Below are 26,397 nucleotides of genomic sequence, written 5' to 3' on the forward strand. Positions count from 1 at the left end.
TCATTTTTTCTTGACATCTCTGAAGATATGCAAGATTTGGTAAAACAGCCGCAACAACCAGCAATCAGAAAATCTCTCAGGAAAACAGAAATAATTACATACAGTATCAGACTATATCTAACACTTATCTTTGACAGTCCACAGCTTAAGGTTATCTCTATAAACAACATGTGGCCTTTTTCTACTTTGTTCCTCTAACTCAGGAAAGCAGAAATTCAATTATCGTGAGGGCACTTAAATTATTTTATTTCTAATTATAGTTAATAGAAAGACCTATTGTTGTAGGTTAGTGCCAAATGTTTTAATGATGCTACTTAGGATTTGGGATGCAAATTACAGCCTGCTGCTTTTCAATCAAAAGCATTATAATTTCTAAAGACCAGCTTGGAAGAGTGCAGTTCCTTCTGTGTATAATACTTATCAAATCATCTGTGACTAATAAAACTTGAGAGAGAAGGGGAGGAACGGGTTCGCCGCCTTTCAGTAACATGCTTGTCTTACACTTGCCAAACTCCTCTTAGGCAATACTGTTTGCTCAGAGGGCCACATGTTTAATTGTAAAAAGCTGTCAGTATCATAGGATTCAAAAGACATCAATCATTTCTGTCAACAAGGAAAGAGTGATGGCTGTGTGACTCTTCTATCATTAGGAAAAGATGTGCTCAAGACAGAAAAATGCAGTCTGCAGAGGGCTGAGCAACCATAGGATTCAGGAAAAGAGTTCCAGACTCTCATTTCACCTCTCCTCCCCTACTTTGGATTGGAATATTACAGTTTCCATTTCATGTAGTTCCATGCGTGCAGGAAGACGTGATGTAAGCCGGCCAGTCTTGGCTGTGCAATATCCACTAAGCACTTTAAAGTGGCCGTTGTTATTAACAGTTGGGTGTATGCAGAGGCCATGTGTCTTCAGCTTTGGCAGAATGCTGCATTGTGTAATGAGGCTGGAGCTGGCCTATAGCCAAAGCCATATTCCCAAAGGGCTGCTAGTCAAGCCACATGACAACTGGTTCTCTTTTTCTTAAGGCTTTATTCTAAGTGGACTACAAACATCCAAATTGCTGTATTTGGACAGTTCCTTGGGTGGAATGGGAATTTTCCATGTTTTACTCCCAATTTATTATTTTATGCTAAGATTTCTGAATTATACCCAGCTTGAGCTTTAAAGGCATCAAGACACAGATCCCAGTCAGTCTCCTGCGCTGTAAGGTGGGTGACCTTAGGCTGGTTACTTCGCTTTTCTGAGTCTCAGTTTCCTTACTTGCCTATTAGCGATAACAACTTCGCCGGGGAGCTGGCAGAAGGCTTATAGATGACGTCAGCAAAGCTCCTACTTCTTAATTGTGTCACCTCAGGCAAGTTATTTCACTTTTTTGGATCCTGTTCCCCTACTTGCAAAATGGGCCAATCGCAGTTAGCAGCTGCAATAAACAAGGATGAGATAATGTAGGCAGGGCTCCTGGAACAGTGCCTAGGCACCTGGCGGCTCAGGAGTACCTGATAACAGGAATAATAATAGTGCTAGGGAACATTCCCTAGGTTGATGCGGTTGAGTTATGAAACTTGGGACAAGGGACAATAAGAAACGGGAACCAGGAGACAGGCCCGGCCGCCGGAGCCCTGCTGTCCCGCGGGGCCGCCTGCCCGCGCCGCGATGCCCCGGCCCTGGCCCCGCCTCGCCCCTCCCCTGCCCCGCCAGGGCGAATCCGGGCGCCGAGTTCCGGGCGGCGGCACGGCGCGCTGCCCCTCCGGCCCTCCCTCCTCCCCTTCTCCCCTCCTCCCCTCCTCCCGCGCCAGCTGTGCCAGCTGCGCCCGAGCCCGAGCAGCCGCCGCCAGCGCGCAGGTGCCCGCGGCCGCCGTCGCCCTACAGGTAGGAGCCGCGCTGCGCCCCAGGCGCCCGCCGGAGCCGGTTTCCGCTGCCCTCGGCCTCCGTCCTCCCCACGCCGGCCGACCCGGGGCAGCTGGCCGCTCCCCGCCCAACGGGGACGCAACTTTGGCAGAAGCGTGGGCGGTGGGCGCCAGCGCCCTGGGGCAGTCGAGGTCCCCGGTGCGCGCCTTCGGGCCCCATTCCTGCAGAGTCCACGCTAACTTCGGCGCGCACTTCTGCCAGGCCAGCGGCTGCCAGGAGCGTTGAGCCGCACCGGCTCCAGGCCGAGGTTGGAGGCGTCCTCTGCAGGATGAGCCGCCCACCCCGCCGTGGGGTCCCCGGTGTAGCGCGTCTGGTGCCCCCGGGTCATTTCGCGCGCCTGGAGTTCGCGGGCGCTGTGGGATGACAGGGATGGCGGGCGCGATGGCACCAGCATCCCGGACCAACCAGGAAGTGCTGCGTTCCGAGGCTTAGAGCCCAGCTGGCCAGATGCAGCGTCCTGGGCGTGTGGCCACACAGCTGCTCGCTGTGGCGCCCACGAGGTGATGACTCCGAGGCGGGGCAAGGGGCACGGGGGCCAGGAGCAGGGCGTGTGTGAAGGGGCTTGTTTTTCTCGCTCCAGCTCAAAATATTTGGGACCTCGGTGTCAGATCCAGGAGCGCGGTGCTCCAAGCCTTCTGTAGGATTTGGTGACGCCCTTCAGAACAGCCCGTGGACGCAGTCCAGAATGACGCCACGCCTGTTTGCTCCTTCTCCTAGTCTCGGGTTATTGCCTTCGTGACTTCCTCGGGGAAGTACTAAATGCAAGTAGATTCTTAAGGTCCACAGGGCTTCTGCGTTTGGCCATCCTTGGGTCTTTCCCCGTCAACTTTATCTGCCAGGCCTGCTAATTTCGGTTTAGAAGACCCTTTGTGGGCCTTCCGAGGGCCTCTGGGAGACTAGGTACCCAGAGGCCTCTGTGTTGTGTTAAATGGGCTAATTATTGGTGGTACAATGAAAGTGTAAAAGGTGAATAGAATCTACAGCTTAAACTGTTAACAGACACCACGTTTACACACTGTTTCTTTGGGTAAGGATCTCTTTCCGTATTAAATGTTCTGTGACATACATACAAGTGAATTTGTACACAAGCTTTTAGCTTGAATTTATACACAGCCTTTAAACGTTGTTTGGGGACCTTTTAACTAATTATATGAGTTCCTAGTCTGTCTTCTCAGGATCCAGTGTAACTTACGATCCGTATAAAAAGTGTGAGTAGTTAAGGCTTTGAGGAAGATGTGTCTTTACCATGTATGTCCCGGGTGTCAGAATATTTATGAACCATGGTGATAAGTGCTGTATAAGGCTCACTTAGGTTTATTGATTTATTTATAACTAGGTGGTGGGGGACCCTGCTTCTTGGAAGTCGTCTGATTCCAAAGTGTGTGTTTCTTAATTAAAAATTATTTGTTAAAAAATCATTTACCTTGAACTCTTACAGAGTTTTTTAAAGTTACTTTATTTTATCTTTATTGTGGTAAAATGCAGCCAAAATTTCCCGTCTTATCCATTTTTAAGCATACAGCTCAGTGGCATTAAGTCCTTTCACATTGTTGTGCTTCCATCACCACCATTCCTCCTCAAGACTCTTTTCATCTTTCTCAGAGGGTTTTAATAACATTTCAGTGATAATGATTATGTTGCAGGCTTTAGTTTCCTCACGAAGCAGGGTTTGAGTTCCTTCTCATAGCTTTAGAGAAGTGTACTTTTAAAGAAGGGTGAAAAGCCACAGCCAGGCTGTAAATCTGATCTCTATCAGGAAAGGTCTAATACATTAACATCTGAGGATCAGCTTGTGAGCTGTTTACATTTGTATATAAAGACATTGTGAGGTTTAGGTATCAAGAGGGAAAGACAGATAAGGGAGGTGTTGATAATTCCCTCTCCTTAATATCTAACAGAAAATTCCAGTAGTTCTGTCTCCTTTAGCAGAGGGGTAGCACCCATCTAAATTATGCTTGGGCTCAGGTTATGGCAGCTTTTTAGTAACTAAGAGCAGTTTTGATCCAACTAGCTGCTGGGTGTAGCAATTTCCTCTCCACTCCAGGTGTTTACTAAAGATTGATGATGGAGGCGCCAACACATAGGATATGGCCCTTTAAACTCGCAGTTAGCATGAGTCATTGTGTTCGTGAGACAAGGGTAGCTGTGCAAGGCCTGGTTTTATGTTTACAATCTTTGAAGTCTTAGCACCACAAAATAAAATGTATTCTCCTTCAGGGTGTGGTTGAATGTTGTTACAGGGTTAAAGTGAGAAACTGGTAACCTGAATTTCTCATAAGCCTGTGATTTTTCTGATTAGAAAAGGAATCATAGGCCAGGCCTGGTGGCCTAGTGGTTAAGTTTGGTAGGCTCTGCTTCAGTGACCCAGATTCAGATCCCCGGCATGGACCTACACCACTTGTCTGTTAGCAGCCATGCTGTGGCAGCAGCCCACATTGAAAAAGAAAAAAGAGGAAGATTGGTAATGGATGTTAGCTCAGGGTGAATCTTCCTCAGCAAAAAAAAAGGAAAGAAAAGAAAAAGGGAATTGTACAAATGATGTCTTATACTACAATGGGAAGGCATTCCAATGTCTTAGTTTTTCTAAATTCACAGTGCAGTGTAAAATCTGGACCCCAGATGTTTTTGTGCTGGGTTATTAAACAACAGTGTATGTTATATAAGCGTTTCACAGTGTCACAGGTTTTTTTTCTTTCTGTTGTGAAACTTTCTTAATTTTTGGACTTATTGAACAAACATCACAGCGACAGAATAAAATGGTTTATTTATTTAATCAACGCTTACATGGCGCTTTCTGTGCGCCAGGCATTATTCTAAGCATTTTGCAAATATGAACTTATTTAATCCTCAAAAGGGCCCTGTGAAGTAGGGAATTGTCTCATCCTCATTTTATAGATGCGGGAATTTGAGGCACGCCAAGAGCATACAGCTAGCACGTGACAGAGCTGGGGTTCCATCCCAGGCAGCCTGAGCCCAGAGGTTTGGTATTGCTCACTCTCCAGAAAAATATAACCTGAAATTCCACCCTCCTAACACATGAACTTTTTGCACGTTGTTATACTCTTATCTTGTCCTTGTCCTTAGGGATAAATGATTTGGCGTAATTGGAATTAGAGTGCAACTCAGACGTCAGTTCAACTCCCTTATTTTTAGAAGAGGAAATTAAGGTGGAGTGTGGTTATGTCCCAGGCTGGGAGCCGTGGGACAGGGTCCTGGAGAGCATCTACTGGGCCAAGTTGTACCTCTTGATTGTGAGGAGGTTGGGACCCTGGGAGGGTATGGGGAGGCTGGGCTGTGTATTTGCGGGGGCAGTATTAGCCAGTCGGAGGGGAAACGCTTCCCTATTTTAATAATCGTTATGACCATCCTGGAGCCAGTCTGCTAAGTAAAGGCCGGGGTTATGTCAAAGGTGGACAGAGCAGAAGCTTGTGGCTGAGTGGGGCCATGGAAGGTCTTGCTGCTTAGGGCTCCAGAATCCCAGATTCCGTCCCCAGTTGCTGGTACTGCCTGTGACCCTGGGCTCCCCTCTGGATGAGGGGAATATTTTATTCTGTACTCAATCATTTTTTGAGCTTTTTGGATCTAGAGTTAGGAACCTTTTGAAAGCTTCTGACGCACAAAAGAAAATCAGCCAAGAGCAACATGGAAATAAAAATAACTTTATTTAGTCGATTCTTTTGTTGAGAGAGAGAAAGAAACTTCTAAGGGCATAAACTGGCAAACTTTATATTAAGAACAGGAAAATCAGGGGGCCGGCCTGGTGGTGTAGTGGTTAAGTTCGCACACCCCACTTCAGCGGCCCAGGGTTCATGGGTTCGGATCCTGGGCACGGACCTACGCACTGCTCATCAAGCCATGCTGAGATAGCATCCAACATACGAAATAGAGGAAGATTGGCATAGATGTTAGCTCAGTGACAATCTTCTTTAAGCAAAAGGAGGAAGATTGGCAACAGATGTTAGCTCAGGGCCAATTTTCCTCACCAAAAAAAAAAGAACAGGGAAATCAAAGTTCAGTATTCAAGAATGATTGTTTTCAAAGTGGGCTTTTATAGACAGTACATTTGGATGAAGGAGACTAAGGAATAAACATGGGAAAAGGACAGCGGTGGGAAGGGAGGGAGAAGCAAATGCAGAGAGAGGAGGAAATAGAAGAGGACCCATAGAAGGACAGGGTGCTAAAAGCTTTGTCAGTTCTTCATACAGGGCTGAGTTTCAGCGGGTTGCCTCTTATTGCCCTTTGAAATGCCAAATGCAGTTGAAAATTATCTTTCCTTTGGTTTATCTTGAAGTGATCTTAGCGTTGCTTAAAACCATTGCTAATCAACAAAGCTTAGGGACAAGGAGATACCAGGGAGCTCTTAGCGCCTGCCTGGGATCTTCATACCAACCTAGTCTGTTTTCATTTATACCACCTTCATATGATGGCTTTTATAGATAGCGTGATGTTAGAATCTCCAGGTTTACAATTATTTTATCATCTGTCTTCCCTTCGAGAGGGTATGGTCCTTGAGGTCACAGACTGTGTTTTTGTCATTTTCGTGTCTCCAGTGTCCATTGTAGTGTACCATAGGTGTGAGCTGAATGAAAGGATGCTTTTCATGGATGAAGGAAGATGATGTAATTAATTTTATTCAAAATATATAGATATTTGCAGAAAAGAAGGCTTTATGTTAATATTTTACTTATTTATTTGCTCCTCTGTGCTGCTTAACTATTCTTACAAATAAATTCGTGGATGCGGAGTGGACAGTCTGTGGCATTGCGGTTGGCAGCTGTACTCATTTCAATGGCCTTTGTTGCAGTATTCGCCACCCAAGTTCTGGTGGAGGAGTCCTTTGAAATCAGGAGACTGGGGAGCTAGCAATGGATTGGGAGGGGTGGGGGGGTTCCATGGCTGGGAGCAGGAAAACAATTCCAGAGGCATGAGGGAGTGGTGGTATGACTATGCAGAACCAAAAGTGGGAAATTTGAATAAAGGAGCTAAGAGTAGAAAAAAAAATAAATAGAAGATGAATTTTAGGTATTGTTTTTTACATCTTACCATTATCCCACTTTGGAATAAAAACATATTAGCTAAGGTAAGGGTCTAGGATTTGAGGATGCAGTATATTTTTGGTACTAACATGATTGTGACGTCAAAAAGATTTAAAAGCAAAAAAGGGGGAGGGGAAATCCAGCCAGAATCCCATTACCCTAAGGGCAAAACCCACCCGTTGGGATATTATAGATGGTGAATATTTCAGTGCTCTAGGCATTTGGAGCAAAGACTGACCCCAACCGTCACCTCACCTGAATCCCAGCCCCACGCTGCCACTGTCGTGCCTGGAAATGCAGGGCGATGGGGCAGTATGTGTGAGGCTTGTAGGGCACAGCTGGGCCCCACAAGGTCCTCACTGAGGGGAATAATGACTCCAGGCCTCGGCCTAGGAGCCAGAGAGCTTGGATTCAGATCCTGAGGACTCTAGCACCATGTGGCCTGAGACAAGTAACTTAAAAGTCCTTCTATGCCTTGGTTTTTCCATTTGTAAAATGAGGATAAAAATAGTGCCTATCTCCCAGAATTGTTGCGGGACTGCGGGAAACAATGCCGCAAAGTGTTTAGCATAGAGCCCGGAACAAAAATGATGCCATAAATGTTAGGCTCCCCTCTTTTACACCTTGCCCTCCTCTCTCCACCCCAAAGCCGGCAGGAGCGACACCCGTAAATAACCTAGCAAACTGGAACTGCTGCTAGAGTAGACGTGGAGACGTGGCCCTTTGGGAGTATGGAGGACAGAGAGATGAACTTTGCTTGGGAGGAATTCTTGAGTGAGAATGGGATTCCACGAGACCCCAGTGATGGGAAGCAGAGGGAAGACTTGTGGCAACAAGGTTGGTTACAACCATAGAGAATGAACTATATGCCTTTGGTAATTACACTTTTAGGGTGTGTGTTTTGACGTTAGCTAGGAAATTTGATTTTTCTTAGTTCACCAGCATAGCATGTCATTTTATAGGAGAGGCATGATTCGTTTACAAGACCACTGCTCTAACCCCCGAGCTATGGAACTTGTAGGAGAAGCATGATTCACTGCTGTTTGCCAATGAGGGTATGTATAGAGGTGTATTTTAAAAATGTATCTAGAATTCAGAAGAACAGAGTGTGTTCTCAAGGTAAGACTGAACTAGCTCATGCTGTGCTGGGAAAACAGCCCCCATCACATTCTTTAGCTTCACGTTAAACGGGAGGAAGGCATCACTGGCGCTACCAGCTCCGTAGGGGTGTGGATAATGCATGTCCACACCAACCGTGGGTGGAAGTGTAGACTATTCGTCAATAACCTAGACCAACAGTTTTCACACTAAAAAAAAAAACTGTGGTCACAGAAAGAAAATGTATACCCTTACTGTAGGGAAGAGAAGACTAAGGCGTAGAAAGGGGAGAGGCGAGGCGAGCCAGTGGACTGTTCAGCTCTTGCCAGCGGGGTGCTGGAACTGACGCAGACTGTGAGCTGATTTGTAAAAGATCAGGAATTTCGTGAGCTGATTGTTAAACACACCATTATGAAAACTTAAGTTATCTAAAAGTTTAGGTTTTAAGCTCACATTAAACAAATTATGTCAAAAACAAAGGTCATAAATACCACCAGTCATCACTCGCTAATTATTTTACTAAATTTACTGCTATCTGTGCTCCTGAAGTTATTTACATCTGTTGTTTCTGTATGATAAAAATACTATAGCTACGGGGCTGGCCCCATGGCCGAGTGGTTAAGTTCGCACGCTCCGCTGCAGGCGGCCCAGTGTTTCATTGGTTCGAATCCTGGGCGCGGACATGGCACTGCTCATCAAACCACACTGAGGCAGCGTCCCACATGCCACAACCAGAAGGACCCACAACGAAGAATATACAACTATATACTGGGGGGCTTTGGGAGAAAAAGGAAAAAAAAAAATCTTAAAAAAAAAAATGCTATAGCTACAGCACATCTTTTGTCCAACTGCATCTTCAGTGACGTGCCGGGAGTTTGAAATCAGCCATGGTGGGGATATTTACACCACGGAAATTGGCAAACACTCTAGTTAGGGCTTCTCCCCTGCCCCCAGCTGCTTGATAAGCACTTGTCAGCGCACCAATGCCTTTACCCCAATGGGACATCAGAGCTTCTTCACTTGCTCCTTATTTCTCACTGTCACCAACGAGATTTGCCCAGCTCTTTTCTTTCAGCTGTCACAGTGGTTCTGAATTTGGAGATGTGGTTGAAGGGAAAGAAACACAATTGCAGTGTCCCTATCTGTCTTTTCCTATTAGCTGGTGCAGTTATGATTGGTTCCAAACATTTTAGATCTCCACTGCATTCAATTTAACCCTTGAGTCTATTCTTTTATAGAGATAGGATTCTCCTGACTCTAGCTCCCCCTGCCCCAAAGAGCTTGCCCTCTCCCCCTAACCACAGTAATTCTGAGGGCTGACTGAACAAACTCACCTGAAACTTATTTAAATTCAGATTCCCAGGTTCTGTCACATGCCTACTCAATTGGGATTCTTGGGGTAGGGGGTACTCAATGTATTTTTTTGTAAGTTCCCTTGGGATTTTGATGATCGTCTCATGCACCTGCTGGTCCCTCCCTTGGCCCCTTGCTGCCCAGCCCTGATGCCTTGTGTGCCCTGTTTAGTGTCAGGTCAGTTGGGCTGCTGGGCCCTGGACACATTGCATGGAGCCTTGATTTTTATGTTTGGCCGCGAATTCTCATCCTGTGAAACTTAGCATTCAGAGGTGGGGCTCTTTGCCCGGGAACCTGTTCCTCGTAGCGGGGCCTGGTTCCCGAGCTCGGTTCTCTTGGCACCTAGACTCGTACCTAAGGAGACAGCTCTATGTGGTGCTTGGAGACTAACATGGGAGTCAGGTGTGCTGGGTTTATTTCCACGTTAGCCTCAGGTTGCACCCCTCTGACTACAGTCGCTCATCTCTGGGGATTGTCAGGAGGATTCTGTTTCTAGAAGACACCAAGCTTGGTTCCATTTTAGGTCCTTTGCATTGTTCCCTCTGTCTGGAACACCCTTCTCCTAAGTCTTTGCATGACTTGCATCTTTTTGACATTTTGGTCAGTGACGCAAAGTTCAATCAAATATCACCTTCCTGGAAAGACTTTCCCTAACTAGCAGGCTGCCTCCCAGCTCAGTCTGCATTGCTGTGCCCACAGTCTCATCCGTCCTAGCCTTTACTGTGGGTTATTTTCATCCCAGCACTCATCGCTGTCTTCATGTCTTGTTTTCTTGAAGACTGAGTTTTCTACATAAGAATGTAAGCTCCTTGAGAGCAAGGACTAGCCTGGCACGTGGTAGGTGCTCCCTGGTTACTTGTTAGGTGAACGCCTCTCTGAATTGCTCTATAAGTTTATGACGTTCCTGTGAACCCTGGGTTCTCGAGTGACTCATCTTGTCCCTAATCATTCTTTCCTGACCCTACACACATTACCATGTTCATGACGGTGATTCATTGCTGGGATATTACTGCCATTTGGAACAAGGGCTGCTCTTGACCATAGGAAATAAAATCTGTAGCTTTCTATGTGAATATCACCTCTCATTTTCAGAGAGCTCATAAGGAGTTGATTCAGCTGCCCCTATTCATCCTGTGGGTGAATAATCTCTGATAGGATGGATCAATTAAACATGAAAGTAATGTAAAATAAACCTAATGGATTTTGGGAAACTCTTGTTTTCTCTCTTTTGAATTGTACCCGGGGTGGTTTTTGGCGGAGTGATGGGGGCTCGGGGGTGTGCATCACTCTGTAAGGCACCAGGCGGCCAGAAAGGCATGCGGGAGCTGTCCGTCCTGTGTGATCTCACTGGAGGACACAGAATAGCCTTGACTGATGGTGAAGTAATTTTTGCAGATCTGTTGCCAGAAAGGCCAATAGGTTTGGCAGTAAAAGCTATCCCCCTCTGTCTGCGACGGTCCGTGCTCATGCTGGTGTTGGAGAATTTATCAGGCAGAGTCTTTTGGTGCCAACAGAGCACTCAGCATGTGTTATCGAGGCTACAATGGGGTTCTGGCCACGTCTTAGAGCTTCTGGCCTAGCGCAGTCGGCTGAAGGTAGGACTGAATTGTGCAGTCGAGTCCCGCCCAGCTACCTGAAATGGCTGGTATTTTGTAATGATGACATGCTCCAGTTTCTTTTGATGGTGATTTTCAAACTGCTCTGTGTTTCAGGATTGGAGCAGGGGCTGGGGCCAGGGATGTAGAGAGTAGAGTTCTGGAGTTTCTCTAACCTTCACTTTCAACAAGAGCACCTCATTAAAAAGCCATGATTTTGTATATTTGCCTTTTTAAAAATAAACTGTTTGTTTTAGATTTACAGCAAAGCTGCTATAATAGTTTCTCAGGCTTTCCAAGTTTTTGATGACTTTGACTGTTTAAAGGGGTGTTGGTTGGGTATTTCATAGAATGGTGCTCAGTTAGAACTTTTATGATGATAAAGTAGGTAAAGAGATAAAGTAGAATCTCATCGCGTTATATTAAGGATACTCATGTACCATCAACATGGCTTATCACTGTTGATGTTGACTTTGACCACCTAGCTGAGGTGGTGTTTGTGACGCTTCTCCGCTGTAAAGTTACTCTTTCTCCCCCTCTCAATACTGTACTCTTTGGCGGGAAGTCACATGCCACAGCCCCTGCTGTCTCACTGGGGAGTTACCTCCTGAGAAGGATGTTAGCTGTATAAATTATTTGGAAATCTTCTGCGTGGGAGATTTGGTTTTTCATCCCCATTTATTTATTTATTCAGTTATTTATTTATATCAGTGTGGCCTCATGGATATTTATCTTATACTTTGGGTTATAATCCAACACCATGTTATTTACTTACATTTGGCTTTTTAAAGACTTTATTTGAACAGAAAATTCTGTTGTTTAAAAGTGTTAGAAAACTATTGTTCGTATATATTTTTAATCTTTCCTCCTTTTTTCTCTTTTTTCCTTTAAACATCCTATTTATTATTCTGTGGGGGCAGTTAAAAGCAAATTACCAGTTAGTATTTAATTATGTTTTTCTTTATTTATTGCAGAAATCAAGTTAAAATGTAAGCATTTAAATTGTTTTTGGAGTGGCAGAGACCAAAAGGCATTTTTTCCCTATTGTATCCTGAGTTTGCATTCAGTACTTTGAATTATTGCCCCGCTCACCTGTAGAGAGATTCATAGTCATCTGTCTTCCCACAGCTCCATAGGAAGTGTAATAACATACAAGGTTTAAGAATAATTTTGGGCCTTCTCTTTTTTTCTTCAAATTTTCCTTAAATACAATAGAAACTTTGAAAATGCTACTCACTGTGCTCTTCTTATTCTTATTGCTGGAAGAAAGGTAGGCTTGTCACAGGAACCCTCACATCAGTTGTCCATGCTATCTGTTTTCTAAAATGAATCTCCTCTGTGCAATTTTTTTCTCCACTAAAGAATATAATTAGGGCCAGCCCCAGTGGTCCAGTGGTTAAATTTGGTGTGCTCCACTTCAGTGGCCTGGGTTTGGTTCCTGGGTGTGGACCTACACCCTTCCTCTGTCAGTGGCCATGCTGTGGTGGTGGCTCACACACAAAATAGAGGAAGATTGGCAGCAGATGTTAGCTCAGGGCGAATCTCCCTCAGCAAAAAAAAAAAAAAAAGAAAAAAGAATACAATTAAATAAACTGTATGTAAACTTATATTCCACCTTTCTAAAAAAAAAACATCTAAAAGTCTACTATCTAATTGATCCTAACATACTTATTAATCTGGCTTAAAATAGAGGGAAAACACCCTAAAGATATTTCATTTCTTTACTTCTCTTAATGTTGTTGATTTTCTTTTGTATTTCGTTAGTTATTTTGTTCTAAAATCTAGTGCTCTTAGGTGTTCTTGTTTCTGTGCCAGTTCACACACACACAAGTACTTCAGAGACTAGTTTTAGCTGCGGGCACATCCCTCTTTTTTTATTGAAGTTGTGGGCAGACAGTTATACTTGAAGACCAGATGACCTGGCTAATTGGGCTGGAAAGACGCTTCTGAATCAGGTGTTGGTTAGTGGTTTAGTATGCAATGGGTTACTCACGCAGCCCTAATAATAGGATGCCCCATTAAGGACTCAGTCCTCCTGTAAGGAATTCGAGGCCCATCCTAGCATGGCTGACTTCCTAAGTGGTCAAGTAAACTGAGCTCTGTGGTTAGCTCACAGGAGGATCAGGTAATATGCCCAGGGCTGGAACTTGGGATGTGGCTAGACAGGTCTGAAGAGTTTACTGTTGCAATTAAATAAAGGGTAACAGTGTTAATTAGAACGTGTTGAGAAGTCGTTATTGTATTTCGTGGTAATTGCACAAGTTAAGCATGAGGGATAAGCTCTTCACTTAATTGGCTAGAATTAGAATTATTTTAACACAACCAGAGCAAACATTCAATACTCATTCTTTCTCATCAAACCAATGCCCACCTTGATGGTCTCCTGATTCCACCCAGGATTTTTTTCTCCATTTCTTTGTTTATTCACTAAGCTATAGGTCCTTCATCTGATGACTTCTATACAGTAAAAGCTTCTCTACACTCTGATTTCCTAGGGCCAACGACTCAGGGAGGCTGTGAAATTTGTCCATAATTGAAAATAAGCTTATGTTCGGTGAGCAGGACTGACCACAAATGATGACTAGAATTTCTCTTTTGTCATGGCGCACAAACCAAGCTGGGTCTGGGGCAGGGAGGGAGAGGCATTGCTTCAGATAAGGCCTGGGCTTCTTTGGCCTTGGGGTCCTGCTCACCACAGCCCCCAGAGCTGGTGTGGATCAAGAGGGGTATCACAGCTCGGGGGCAGAGGATGGTGACCCCTCAGCTGAGGATCTTTGTCCCTGAATTAGCCTCTGGTATCAGCAGCCACCGTGGAGCCTCTTCTGCTCGGAAGGTGGGCCTGGAGACATTGTTTTCCAAAACAGAGGCTTGGTTTTCTTCAAAGTGTAAATTCATTGCTTAATGCTGCAAAAATGGGTTTAGAATTACGTTAGTAGAGGATGTTTAAGTGGTCGTAATTCACACCCTTACCATTTAGCTCTATGTTGCATCCCACAGCATTTTAATCAGTCTAATTTGATCTTGTCCAAAACACTTTCCTACCATTGCTGATTATCCAATAGGACAATCTTACTGAAGTCTGGGCGAGTGTTACCTGGATGCGGTGGCCTGAGAACTTTTTCCTTCCCTTTAAAGTTTCTTTAGGATTCACATTTTAAGGATCAGTGATGCTTACATTGTATGTATGGTTTTACAAATGAGACATGAAAAAGTGGAAAATGAGTTTTAAAATTATTCTCATATGACAGCCATCATGAAACTTAATAAGGATGAATGGCGCTTACAGAGTCATAAGCCTCTAAAAGATTCTAAAGATTGAGAGAAAAAGAATAAACCCTCAAAGAGTTTAGCCACCTTCAGTCAATTTTAAATAGGAGGCCCAAAATAAATAAGTGAGAAATTTAAAAACTAATTCACATCAGTACATGCCAGCTTTTTTTCACATTGTTAAGATATTTGCATATCTTTTGGTCAAAAGCTGCTTACTTAAAAAAAAATGCATTCAAAAGAAAGACATACACAATATGGTATGAGTTTTTTAAAATTAAAATGAAATTTCTTTTATTGCTTTTTCTTTTTAAAAAGCACCACTGCTCACTATAGAAAAATTAGAAAATATAGACAAGTAAAAAGAATAAATGGTAAAATATCCATAGTCTCACCTGCTTTAAACAATCACTAGTAACACCACGTTAGATAATTAAAATATCCTCCTAGGTAAATATAGATATTTATTTTTTTACAGTTTGTATAATACTTTACACCATTAACAGTACGTCAGATAATTAGAATACCCTCCTAGGGGTGGGTGTGCGGGTATATATACATTTGTGTTATCGGTACCAAGCAATGGGCTCACTCTGCTCACCTCAATCTGACCCAATTAAACATGAGTTAGAGATCGAGAAAGGAAGTTTAATTCGATTAGCCAGTTAATTGGAAGATGGGGACTAATGTCTCCAAAACTCATGTTCAAGGATTTCAGAATCTTGAGGCAGTTAGTTATGTAGGGTAAATGAGAGTGAGGACTGGGTCCGGGGATGTTGGTCTCTGAGTGTGACTGGCTGCAGGCATCACATTGTTCCATTCTTCTGTCAGCTGTGATAGATACCTTGTAGGTGTGTTTCCCACCTGTGGTCAGCCTGTTCTTAGAAACTCATAGAACAAAGTTTTAATTTATCAGGCTACAGTGGAATACATACATAAGTGGGGGCCATAAATCAGGAGGGCATGTGAATTTTTTAAAATTACGTGCAGAGCAGTGAGTAGTCACACAGAGGAGGGTCTGGGGCCAATTAACAAAACAAGATGGCCTCACTTGCTCACTTACATTATTATACACAATATAATATATGTTATATAATATATTATACATAGTATAATATATATATTTAAGTGTATTTATAATATGTTTTTAAAAAGACAACTGTCTGAGTTTGACTCTAAACCTGTTCTGTGAGCATAATTTACCTTTTTTTTTTTCAGGAAGATTAGCCTTAAGCTAACATCTGCCACCAATCCTCCCCATTTTGCTGAGGAAGACTGGCCCTGAGCTCACATCTTCCTCTACTTTATATGTGGGACGCCTGCCACAGCATGGCTTGACAAGTGGTGCCATGTCCGTACCCGGGATCCGAACTGGCAAACCCTGGGCCACCGAAGTGGAATGTGTGAACTTAACCGCCGTGCTACCGGGCCGGCCCCTGTGGGCATAATTTACTTTTTAACAGTGAATCCTGTGTTGAAGAACACACATTCAGTGGCTGATTATTCTTCAGTTTCTGTAGAGTCTCTCCTTTCATACAAAAAGGGCATCTCTAAGTAAATCTTCTTGGTACTAAACTAATTTATCTTTTTGAAGTCACAGATGGAAAATGACCTGACTTGTTAATTGTGCAATTTGTCATTAGTAGGTAATTTAAGTGTATTTTCTACTCCGCATAGGTGTTTATGCATGAATTTAAATGGTCTAAATTCACTATTAGAAACTGTGGATGTGCTGGAAAGAACTCTGGTCAGATATTCAGGATAATGTGAGTTTTGGTTTTGTTTCTGCAATTAACTCACTGTGAGTCTGGGCACTTTATTTCCGGAAATTCCCCTTGGACTCTTCTCTGTTTCAGGCCCTGCCTCTGAAGCTGAGATGAATTAACCTTAACCGTCTAGTACAGTGGTTCTCACGCTCCAGTGAGCATCAGACTCCCCTGGAGGGCTCAGCGGAACACGGAGTGCTGGGCCTCACCCTAGACTTCCCGATTCAGTAGGTCAGGCCTGGGCGGAGAATTTGCGTTTCTAACAAGTTCCCAGATGATGCTGATGCTGCTGGTTTGGGGACTATGATTTGAGAACCACTGATCTAGTGGTTTGGCTGACACATCAGTAACCACAATTCAAAGATTAAATGCTGTGAAATAAGTACAAGTAATGTGCAGTGGGAAAGAGGGTGTGGAGAAGTGGGTCAAAAGACTAATGAACAACCGGAGATCTGGGAAGCCCTAATGGAAGAGGGAGAGGTTATTCGGGATCTTGACAAGTGGATAACGCCTGGACAGGTAGGGCATTTTGGGGGATGGCACCATCCCAGTCTCCTGATGGGGGCGAGAGTGCAGAATGGTATGGGAGTAGGGATGTGGTCTAGTTGGTGGAGGGGAGGGTGGGTGTGGGGGAAGGAGCAGCCAGGAACAGATGGAATTGTGAATGAGAGAGCTGGAAAGTTAAAGTAAGCATGCTCTTGGTTTTTGGATATCGGCAGCCGTGGAAGAGCAGGATCAGAGCCAGGCTTCAGAAGGGCGACGATGGCATTGTGATGCATGGCTTGGGAAGAGAAAGAGTGATTTCAGGAGAGCCAGTTAGGAATTATTGGGGCAGCCTAATCCGCAAGCAGGGATGAGCTGGAGAAGAGCGTGAAGTGGGAGGGATAGAGTTGTGTGATGGGTCTGCGCAGAAGCCACAGATTTGGTAGTTGATTGGTTCCGGAAGATGAGGGACAGGGAAAAGGCAAGGGAGACCGAGGATTCAAGTCTGAGTGGTTGGGAAAGAATAGTGTGGCTGGCTCCCTCAGGGGAAATAGATTGGGTAAGAAGACAAACTTCTTGGGGCTTTGATTTTTTTAGGAGGGGACTGGACCAGATCTTCTTAAAGGTCTCTTTTTTGTATGATTGCAATCAATGTTTTGAGGGCTGTTGCTTGTCTGAAATATTATAGAATATATTTGTACAAAAAGTAAGGGGCTGATCTATAACAGGCACTCATACATTTGTTGACTGATTGATCTGGGTTAATCGTTAGTTCTGAAATATTTACATCTGTAAATAGCCTTCTTTTCCAGCTCTTCTTCGTTTTGCTTATAGTTTTCTTAGTATGTCACCTTGCTCTTCCTTCCATTTTATATGCTATGCATGTGAACATTTCTCGGATATGTATTCTATGTATGTATTTAAATAAGTGTAGCAGATATTTTAAAGCTCTTTGACTTTTCCCCCCCATTGTAATAATCGCACCACGTGTTGATATATTGGTGTGCAAGTCTGTCTTCCTCACAGGATTATAAACTCCTTCTAAGTAAAGAATATGTCTTACTCACTTTGTCTTCCTCACTGCACTCATTATAAGTGCTTGTATAAAGTGGCCTGCAAATGTTTGAGGAATCAGATTGAGTCATTGAGTAAAAGTCAATTAATAGCTGTTCTTCGGGGAGAGACAAAATAGCTGAGGCAATAAAAAGTAATAGTTTAAAGAGAAATGGAAATCTGTCTATCTCGGGAGGTAGAAAGAGGGAACGTTTAGTTCAGTAGACCCTCTGGACTAGAATAGAGATCTTCAAGGACACTTTAGGAACCAGAAGCAGAAGCCCATATAAAGTAGGAGAGTGTTCAACTCTGTCTTAAATTAGCCATTGGAAACCTTGGGCCAGACCTTTCTACTCTGGGCCTCAATTTCCTTATTTGTAAGGTTGTGGTTATAGTCAATTATGGATTTTTATACCTCTCTCCGCAACCTTTTGGGGAGCATTCCAAGCAGAGGGAACAGCATGAGCAAAGCATCAGAGATGGGAAGGCGTATGTGTGTTCTTGGTGACCAGGGTGTGACGTGCTAGGAGTTGAAGCAGGAGAGGGAGATAGAGGCCCAGTTTCAAGGGCCGTTTCTGCTAAGATAAGGAGCTTGGACTCTGTCCTGTGGGAGAGTCTTGTGCCAGGTAGTTTAACTGGGAATGCCATTAGGGAGCAGGAGTGAAGGACCAGGGAGAGTCACACGGGGAAGGAGGCGTTATTGAGTTGGCTGTTGCTGTAGGCAACTGATTGCTTGATTCTGAGGGATCTTGTCAGGAGAAGTCTTATGACATGCGTCTCAGTACAGTTCCCCTGGAGAAAAAAGGGAGACGTTTTATCCATATTTCTCGTCTCCCATTGATTAAAGGCAGCCCCACCTTTTCAGATGGGCATGTCTGACTGCCAGGCAGGTTGCCATGGGCGCCACGTGGAGCAGCATCAGAGGAGCATGGGCTAAAGATGCCCAGTCAGGTCGCACTTGTGTGAAGCTGGCTGCATTCTTCATGGAACCGGCTGCCATTGCAATGGCAGGAATACCAGGTGAGTTTGACAGGGTTTGAAGGAGTGCTTAAAAGGTGGCCGGTACGGGGAGCTGTTGAGGGGTTTTTGAACAAAGGAACCACCTAATCAGGTTTATACAGTGATGTGCTGGTAAATGTTTAACCACCAGCTCTCCAAATAAATGTGTATGTGTGTGTGTGTGTGTGTGTATATATATATATATATATATATATACGTAAAATAAATTTTACTGATATAAGGGATGTGTACTATACTATTTACAAATAATGATAAAATAGACGATACTCTTTGTCGTAAAGTCTTATTGACTTATAATTGACTCTGTCAGGTTTCTGTTGGTTTTTGCTGAATTCTTGTGTCCATAGCCAACCTATGATTACAACTGACAAAAGAAGGTAGTTGATGTTTTCTATTACGGCATGGAGTAAGATGAAAGTGAAACAGTGAAGGCATATCCCAGAACTTCACTTGTTCATTATGCATCTTCTTTATGAAGTAGATGGGACTAGAAGAGTATTTCCTCAACTTTTTGTTTTTATTTGCGACATAACTACTACAGGTGCCACACATTTTATTAACATCTTCTACATCACTTTCTTAAGCCTAAACAACCAACAAAACCAAAATGAAGCTATGATTTGTTGGGTTTGTCAATTTCCATGTGTCAGTCTCCCATTATGGCTGATTTCAAGTTACAGGGGTTTGGGAAGAGATGTGCAATTGTGTAACATTATACAGTCTTTCCACAGGCAGGTAAAATAGACCTAAGTAACTTGAAAAGCATGGATATTAGTAAAATGCACTAAAGTAATAAAGAAATGATAAATTTTGAGTATTTATTACCTTGGGCTTAATATAATTGATTTCATTGTAAGTTTATATAATTTAATTTTTAATAAGTGATACATTTAACAACTGATTCATAAAATTCCTGAAAATTTACCCATCAGTTCTTAGGAGCTGGGATGAGCCAGCCCAGCACACTGCTGGAGTCATATTTTTAGGAGCTCACTTTGGTAGCAATCTGTAGAAATGTTTTGAAGGGGAGTGTAGGGAAAAAGAATCTGAGCTGTAGTTTGGGGGGAAAGTAGCAGACAGACTTAGGAAGTGCCTTCAGACCCTGCCAGCATGAGGGCTCACAGGAAGTCAGGTTAACAGAGATGATGCAAATGCCGGTGGTTTGTGTTCAAACGTGGCCATGGAGGACATTTAATAAAAACCTCCCCCAGGTACTCCTGCAGTCTTGCATGTGCTTGCACAGCCCCATGGCCTCTGCAGTCTTCTGCTTTGGCTTCCTTGTTGATGACCACGCACCAAAGGGATTTGAGGATGAGGCCCCACACCCGCGGGTGCCCTCCTGGAGAATGGGGTCTGTGCCAAGGAAGCTTCATGCAGGGCCTCGCATTCCCAAGTTTGCAAATCTGGCTCTAGAAAGGTGTTGGAGACTGGAATGTGCCCCGCAGAAATTTGCGTCCAGGAGCCTGAAGTTGTTGGGGTTGTTTTTTTGTGACTCACAGAGGCAAGAGGAAGACAGCCGTCTCCATTTCTTCCTGCAGCTGCTCAGTGCAGCAGCCTTGGCCAGTCTGGAGCAGGGCAGGGGAACAGCCCCTCTTCCTTCTCCTAGTTTGGCTCCTGGAAGTCACAGAGGTCTCTCTGTCTGAAGGCCCCCTTCTCCTCCTGCAGACCAGCTGGTGCACATGAATGCCTGAAGGCCAGGAGCCCCCCGATCCATCTGCACTCCGAGAACATGGATTTCACTTTGGGGTTGTCTGCTCTCCCACTACTCTTAGTAGAAAAATAAGGTGGAGTAGATAAAAGAGTGGAAGTGGCCCCTGGGTACCTGGTGGGGCCAATAACGGAGGTGTGGAATATGGAGGGTGGCACATGGGTGACTGGGTGTGGGAAAGGGAAAAGGATGGAATTGAGATATGAGGCAGAGAAGTTTAATCATGTTCAGTTTTGAACTTGATAAAATGGGTGCCTGTGAAACAGTTCAGTGGGTTCTGCGCATTCTGGAGAAAGGGAGGAAAGGAATGGTGGTAATGGGAGTAGTAAGCTGGTGAACCCATGAGTGTCTATGACACCTCCTCCCCATGAGGATGTAGAAAGACAGAGTCGACAGGTAGACCAGCTAGAGCTCAGAACCCCAAGGACCAGTGTTTGAAGGATGGTGTCAGGGGTTAGGAGCCCAAGAACTAGACAGAGAGGAAGGTGCAGGGAACCCTGAAAGGAAGGAAATAGCACAAACAAAGGAGCTGAGGCACAAGTGTGGCTCATACTGGGACAGTTTGGCTCATTGGGTTTATACTTAAGCTTCTCAAGTTTATCTATTCAGAGTTATGATTATGTTCCACCTCGCCTCCCTTTTTCCCTCTGAAAAAAGGAGTCAAAGATTCTGCAGTGTCATCAACGACCCAGGGTCAGGAAGGCATCTGACACTTGTGTACCACGTTAATGCTTTGATCCAGCCTTTTGTAGTCAGTGCGAGGAGAAAACAAATTTACTTTAAGCTGAAGTTTTGGGAAATGTCAACTTTTTCCTGTTTGATGTTTCTTGCTGTGTTTTCCATCTTAATCACTTTATTTTCCCCTTGGTCACGGGCCTGATATTTTTTTCTCCCACAGTTGTCAGCTGCCTGGTGTGTCAGGCAGTTTTTCACCATGATAGAGTGACACAGGAGAGCTCAAGCTGGCAAGGTCACTGCCCAAAGTGTGTGCCACTCTTGGTGGTTACGTTTCACGCACATCCAGAAAGCCCAGGGCTACTGAACTGAATTCTAGGCTGTGGAATGACCATGTAGTTTGCATGTAGCAAAAAATATCCCCTAGACATGTTCCAGGGTTGTTGGTTTGGGAGAAATCAGAGGACTCCAACGTGAAAAGACAGGACCTAATAAACAGATGGTGGAGTGAGTTTTCTACAGCACAGATCTGTCAAATAAGCGAATTTGGATGTGACTACAGCCTCGCCATATGAAATCTATTCCATGGGAATTAAAGTTAGCGGATTTGTGAAGGCATTTATGGCAGATTGTGAAAACTTTTCTCTTATTCTTTTGCCAGAGCATAGAAGCATGGAGAAATAAAGATGGGCTTTCACTGTGACTCTCTGCTCTAATCCTCTTAAACACTTAATGTGTCCCCCTGTACAGAGCAGTGAAATTAAATATAGCTATTCTTTATAATGTGTTTGTCTACTGCTAAGGGGATAGGAAAACTGGAGAAAACAGTCCTTATATGAGTTAATATTGTATTTAGCTATAAGTATCAGAGACCCAGAGAGTGGCTTTATTTCTCATGTAAAAGTGGTCTGGATGGCGGCAGTTGGGGGCAGGCATGAGAGCTCCAGGAATCGTCTGGCTCTCTCAGCTCTCCGGTCGGCTACCTCCAGGATATGTGGAGCTCCAAACATCTTCCTTACGTTACAGGCAGAGAATGAAGAGGGAAGGAGGGCAGGCCATCTCCCTTTTAAGGATCTCTCTCAGAATTCCCTCTCTCCTACTTCCATCTCATCAGCCAGAGTTTAGGCACATAGCCACGCCTAGCTGCAGGCGTTGTGCTTAATTCACTCCCTATCTCTCAATTATTATAAATCTCATTTTTTGAAAAATTAATTACCCTACAATCTTCTGTTCTCCTGGTCGCTATTGCAAGAGATTGGCAGAGAGCTCATGCAAGAGTGAGATTCTTTAGTGTCTTTCTGGATGATTCTATGCCGAGAGGTCTTCCTCAGCGTCTTCTCATCAGCAGCTCCAACATGAATCAGTCAGGGTTACCATAGATGTAGGGCTAGTAGGCTATACGGATTAAGGGATTTTTTTTTATAAGGAAGCAGCTTACTCAGTTATGGGTCTGGCTAAGCATGCTTGAAATCCGTAGGTTTTGAAATTCAAGCACTGAAGAAGAGACTGTCAGGAGCAGGCTGGAACTCCAAGCGCAGGAGCTAAAGCTTGGAGTCTCTGAATTCAGGGAAGGTTTCAGTCCTCTTTTAAAGGGCATTCAACTGATTACATGGGTCCCACTAGGTATAATTGACTAATTAAAGTCAACTGATTAGATACCTTAATTATGTTTGCAAAATCCCTTCACAGCAGCACTAGATTACTATTTGATTGAATAACTGGAGAAAGGTGTGTGTATGCTGCATGATGGCTGCTCCCTCCCTTCTTTACTCTCACTCCCAGGAGAGAATATCCCTTGTAGCCAACCCTCACTGGAAACATACAAGAGAGGGAATTCTGGGGAGTGTAGTTCAGCCTAGCCAAGTTGACTGGTTCCAGAGCCATGGTATGCTATTATTTAGTTATCTCCCAGAGACATAGGATAAAAACAAATCTGTGTTTCTTCATTTCTGATATTCTAGCCGAAGGTGGACTGATGCTACAACTGGTAGCTAAAATGAGAGCTTGGTAGTAATTGCAAATTTTAATGATTTTTTTTCTGCTTTGTTTTATCTCTCTCTTTATCATAGTTAAGGTGTTATTCTTGATGTTTCCATTAAGCAAGTAAAGAGCTTTGAGGCTTGTCAACCATTGTGAACCCATCAGAGCTAGCAGAACTTAAAATTTGTTTTTAAAAAGAATGGTAAGATGTCCAATTTTTTAATGGTACAATGTATTTTTTCTCATTTGTGCCTTTTTTGTCTTCTGGGTACAAAGATACAAATAGACCCTTTCATTATTTATTAAAACCAATAATAGCTTTTGTAATTAAAGTAAAAATTAGTAGCATTGCAAATCTGTTTTTACTGCTGAAACGCAGATGCTCATTAATCTTTTATTGAAGTGATTCTCTATATTCTTTTTTTAAATAACAGCTTTATTGAGATATAATTCACACCCCGTAAAGTTCATCTTTTTAGAGTGTATAATTCAGTGATTTTTAGTATATTCACAAAGTTGTGCATTGATCACCACTAATTCCAGAACTTCTATATTCTTTTATATTAAACATAGACATGTATGTTTTAAGATAAGTGAAGAATTTGAAAAACTCAGTTCTGTTGTCTGATTTAAATTCACTTGAAAAGAGAAATTGGTGACTTTTGGTGAGGGCAGAACTGCAAATGTTTGGTATTAATTTTGTGAGGAGAATACACATAAGGTCTTCATTATGGGATTTTCTACCAAATTTAAGTATATGATTCCCAGAGAATAATTCAACATCGGGGCTTTCACTCATCTTTCAGCAGGTGTTTATTGACCCTTCACTTTGCGCGACACTCAGTGCCAGGCACTGGCAGTTCCAAGTCTAATGAGCTTTTCTCAGAAACCTTGGCAAAGGTGGTCAGGTGAGAGATTGCTAAAGTCATTCTGTTGGACTTCATGGTGCCATCTTGACTGTAAGCTCAGGAGGTGTGAAGCCCCTGGAGCTAGCAGACACTGTGTGTGTGGGTCCCATAACTGTGGATTTGCAGGAGGGCAGAGACCACACCTGTAGAGACGGTTTTGAGAACACACAGGAACATTCCATGAGCGACTCGGGTCTTCTTAGGGGTTGGTTTCACAGCAGATCGGGGCGAAATTGCTTAGCTCTTATAAGAAGTGGATACAGGTTGTAAGTGCAATGAATGTCAATGCAGTTAGTGAGCTGTGAACTGAAGTTTCCCACTGCAGAGTGGTTTGCATCCTTACTTCCTACAGATCTTTACTTAAATATCTCCTATCAGAGAGGTCTTCCCTGACCATCTCTCTAAAATAGAACCCTGTTGGGGCTAGCCCGGTGGCATAGTGGTTAAGTTTAAGCATTCCACTTCAGCAGGATGGGGTTTGCTGGCCCGGATCCTGGACGCAGACCTATGCACCGCTCATCAAGCCATGCTGTGGCAGTGTCCCACATATAAAAATAGAGGAAGATTGGCAACAGATGTTAGCTCAGGGCCAATCCTCACCCCCAAAAAAGTAAATAAAATGCAATAGAAGCCTGCCCTCCTCCATCACTTTGCTCTGCTTTCTGTTTCTTCCGAGCTCCATGTTATATACTTGTTGCAGCCCCTGCCCTGTTAAAATGAAAACCCCATGAGAGCAGATATTTTGTTTTGTCTAGTACCATGTCTAGCACATAGTGCCAATAAAGATTTGCTGTGTGCGTGAATGAAGGATCTAAAAAAAGGTGCCAATTATAGAATTCTGTTTACGTAGTTCCTTATGCAAGCAGCAATTAAGTTTCTTAATAAATACTGCAGACTTCTGGTGTATATTTATTTGTGGATGATAATTGGGTGAGCCTGGTTTTTCATTGCAAAACTACCAACTGAAATTTGAATCCACCTTACCTTTTCTGTTCCTAGACCTCAGAATGAAGCTCAAAACAGCTTGGACTTTGCTAATTGGCCCAATTTAAAATAGATCCTTCCCAGCCTTGGTTAGGACCTCACTTAGAATGTCAGCTTCCTCTGAGCAGGAGGTTTGTCTGTTCTCTTTTGTATTCACAGAGCCTGGAACAATGCCTGGCACACAGTAGGCAGCAAATAAACTTCCACCCCTCTCTCAATAAATAAATTTGCATCTTTCTTTCCAAGAAAATAGGCTGCAGGAATGAACTCCCTCGAATCCTCTTAACTCCAAATATTTCCTTCCCCCTTGCCTCTTATCTATCTCAGACTGCTTGGGAGATCTTCTAGGTGTGTTTTTCTCTCTTCTATGGGATTTCCTGTGGGACCCCCACTCTCAATTATGAAACCATTTCATCACTATTAAATCTTTCCCTTCAATTTACAGAATGCCCAAGTCTCTGCCATGTGTCCAGACCTTCTCTTGGCTCTGCTTATTTCCTGCTTTCCTTGCCTTTGCTGCCATCCTGTTTGAAAGAGGCTCCAGGAGCTGTGGCCTTCTAATGTACGTCGGTCCCCTTGTCTCCTGAAACTGCCCTGGGGAAGATCACCCATGACCCTGAAATTTCCTAACCCACTGCTCTCGTTGCAGTGTTCAGCTGGTCCATTGCTACAGCCTGCTGACTTACCCGCCCATCCTCTTGAAGTTGGTGTCATGACACCCTGCCTCCCACCCCCCTTGAGGCTTTGCCCTCACCTGGCAATGGGGTGGCCCACACCTCCTTGGTTAAGTAAGAAATGTGGTCATCCTTGACTCTCTTGCCGCCCTGCCTTCTAACTCAGCTGGTTACTAAGTTCTTCCTCAAGGCCTCCTTTCCATTCCCTCTCTGGCCACTGCCCCAGTGGGCTCTTAGCTTGTGGAAGACTGGAACAATGCCCATTCTCTGCCTCCAGCTTTACAGTGACCTTTCTAAAACATATTTTGGATTATGTTATTGTATAGCTTAAACCCTTCTTTGCTTCCTGTCGCCAAAGTTTGGATCTAAAACTCTTTGGCATGGCATTCAAGACCTGTCTCAGTCTGTTCAGGCGGCTATAACAACATACCACCGACTGGGTAGTTTATACGCAACAGAAATTTATTGTTCACAGTTCTGGAGGCTGGAAGTCCAAGATCAAGGTGCCAGCATGGTCACCTTCTGGTGAGTCCCTTCTTCCTGGTTCATAGCCACGCCTTCTCACTATGTCCTCCCAAGGTTGAGGAGGGCTAGGGAGCTCTCTTGGGTCTAAGTCACTAATCCCATTCATGAGGGCTCTACCTATATGATTTAAGCGCCTCCCAAAGGTCCCACCTCGTAATACCATCATCTTTGGAGGTTAGGATTTCAACATGTGAATTTTGGGGGGACACAAACATTCAGACTGATGTGGGGTTGGCGAACTGAAGAGTTGAAAGAAAGATTTCTTGGACTCTCAAGGTCTGGCAGTAGTGCTCTTTTATTTAGAGAATAATGTGGAATAGCATGGGGTCAGGACCCATGGGCAGTAAAGAGCTGCTGCTGGCA

General features: G+C 43.9%; 1 protein-coding gene across 2 annotated transcripts in view; it reads left to right on the forward strand.

Moving 5' to 3' along the window:
* The first annotated feature begins 1,817 nt into the window (after positions 1-1,817).
* PLD1 (phospholipase D1) overlaps positions 1,818-26,397 on the forward strand; it is a 198,217-nt gene continuing 173,637 nt past the window's right edge. For both annotated transcript variants that reach the window (XM_046657935.1, XM_046657939.1), the window contains exon 1: positions 1,818-1,870. The gene's annotated coding sequence lies outside the window, so the exon portion shown is untranslated. The remainder of the gene's footprint in view (positions 1,871-26,397) is intronic.

The sequence above is a fragment of the Equus quagga genome, chromosome 4, assembly GCF_021613505.1.
Source record: "Equus quagga isolate Etosha38 chromosome 4, UCLA_HA_Equagga_1.0, whole genome shotgun sequence".
NCBI lineage: Eukaryota > Metazoa > Chordata > Mammalia > Perissodactyla > Equidae > Equus > Equus quagga.